General features: G+C 38.6%; 1 pseudogene; it reads right to left on the bottom strand.

Annotated features, from left to right (window-relative positions):
- LOC104743895 lies at window positions 310-2,359 on the bottom strand (annotated as a pseudogene).

The raw sequence follows: 2,638 nt of genomic DNA, 5'->3' as shown, positions 1-2,638 counted from the left end.
AATGAATTTTTAGGTCTTTTACTGTAATCTGTTTTATATATCGAATGAATTTAATGAATCAGAAATTAGACAAAATTAAATGGAAAAAAACAAAGAAATTAAATGGAAAAGAACAACTTTTATTAGATAAAATTAAATGGAGAAAACAAAGAAATTAAAAAACAGAAAAAAAAATCAAAGAAAACCAAGAACATTTTTTATTTGACAAAATTAATTAAATGGAAAAAACAAAGAAATTAAATGAAAAAAAAACGGAAATTAAAAAAACAAATTTAAAAAGAAGCAAATAATGATATATAGAGTACAAAATCAGTCGAAAGAGCCACGACAGTTGACTGAACCACAGAGACAAATCTTGTTGCCTTTGTAAAGCCTCTCATCTTCTCCAATACGCTTTATAGAAGAAACTCCATAGTCATATGTTAACTCTGTCACAGGAGGAATATGCTTCATCGCAAAAAGCCCAATGCGAACATATGTATCAGATTTAATAGGCTGCCAGAAAACATTAGGCTTACAGCTGTGATTCATGAATCGAGCAACATTCCCTTTTTCTTTGGCGCTTATCAAGACTTGCGTCGTCAGATTGAAAACCTCAGGGACACTTTCCCATACATCTTCACACACAAGCTCAGGCTCGTAGTTCCACTTAAACCTCATATAAAACCGAGATGAGTCGAACAAGAAGTTATCGTTTTCTTGTACTTCTTCTTTTGTCTTCCTCACACCAGCAAACTCACAGATAAAGGTCCCAGCTCGGATTGGATCCCAAGAACGTACACCCCAACCACACTTTGTTGTCTTGAACACTTCCATGTGAAGCTTCAAACCGTTTTGAACTAATCGGTTTTTACAGTCGTTGGGGCATGAACAAGATTCACCGCACTCATAAATCAATGGTTTACGACAAACCAAAATGGAGTTATGGTACGGTAACTCGCCACTGTTTCTTTCCATGCACATGCAGCTTTGATGAAAGGATGGTTGACCTTGAAAATTCTGGAATCCAGGTGCTTGGAGATCGATGTTTAAATCAAGTGTCATTCTTGAGTAATGCTGAGATGTGATGTATTCAAAGTCTTCAGGAATAGTTTTGTCATTTTCATCTACTTCGTCAACCAGCGGGACTCGTAAAACCTCTTTTCCAAAAGAAAGATCTGGAAGTATAAAACCCTGCCTTGAATCAATTGGGTCGTGCATCCTCAAATCATCAGCTAATTTCCAGTTTGCATAACCAGAATTAGGTTGGCCTGGTTTCCTCACCATTTTAAACTTAAACTCTTTACAACCGCTTTTTCCTATCACAGAATACGTCTCAAAAACAAGATAAAGCCCATCGTAGATGTATACCTTTCTAGTATCATCGTTGGGGTCGCCTCTGCCTCGGATGACTCTAACTTCGTTTCCTATTCTTCTACTTGCATCTAGTGCAAGGTTCCCTCTTTCCATAGTCTGATCTTGAGGTAAACCGTTCTTATCCGTTCCGCCATATCCAGAATAGATCAACCATTCAAGATTCTCGGTTTCATCATTGTACTGTCCTGATGTAACCACACTCGCTGCAAGAGGTTCTGCTTCACCATCATTAGTTGTCATATAATCAATGCCGCTGACAGCTTGTTTGTGTAGCCCGACTAAGCACATTTCACCCCAGTAATAGAATATATCACCTACTTCTACTCCAGGAACAGGACCCGTCCTCCTTCTCCGATTAGTTTGGACCCCCATAGTCCTGCAATTAGCATCCACGGTTGTAAGGATGCCTTTCTGGAGGTTTAGTTGGCAAAATCTCCGCCTAACCGCATCAAAACAACCTCAACTATCGCGTGGTTTCCGGTTTTTCTCTCTGTTTCGGTTATCCCTGAATCAAAGTTTCTGGGCCAGAGAACCTTTTTGCTGTTGGGATTTTCTGTGTTTGGCTTCTTCGCCTGGGTCTTGACGTTTTTGGAACCCTTTGGTCGACCACGTCCTTTTTTTTTTCTGGAGCAGTACTTGAACCAACACCATATAAGTAGTTATTGACATCATCAAATGGTCTAACAGTTCGTAGTGGTGTGACATCTAGAGGAGGAGGAAGGCCAGCTGTTGAAGCAGTACTTAGACCATCCCCCGCAGCATATGAGTAGTTGTTCAAATCATTAGAGTGTCGAATGGTTTGCACTGGTGCTACCATCAGAGGAAGATAGCCGGCTGTTATGATGTGGGTTTCATCGTTACTTGGACCAGTACCAGGACCAACATCTGCCTCGGAAGAACGCATGTTCGAATCATCAAATGGATTAATGTTTGGAAGCCGTGAGACCGCTAGAGGAGGGGATGTTGATGATGTGTTTTTTGGGATGTTGATGAGGTTATCCATCGCAAATCCTATCAATATACAAAAATAAGAAGTCTTAGATTAGTCAAAATTAAACAAGTAGACAAGATATAGCGAGAGGTTTACAAAATATGGTTGTGGATAACATTATACAAAGGTTTTGAACATTCCAAAAGTTAACTAAGAAACAAAAAAAAACCGTCGTTGCATTTTTTTTATAATGATAAAAGAATAAAGAAACACTAATAAATGAAAGAGTCCATTCATTTACTACAGCTCTATAAACGCAAAGCTGAGAATTATGGGAACTCTAAAATAATA

The sequence above is a fragment of the Camelina sativa genome, chromosome 14, assembly GCF_000633955.1.
Source record: "Camelina sativa cultivar DH55 chromosome 14, Cs, whole genome shotgun sequence".
Classification (NCBI taxonomy): domain Eukaryota; kingdom Viridiplantae; phylum Streptophyta; class Magnoliopsida; order Brassicales; family Brassicaceae; genus Camelina; species Camelina sativa.
The sequence above is the reverse complement of the archived record's forward strand: the minus strand, read 5'-3'. Positions and strand labels throughout refer to the sequence as shown.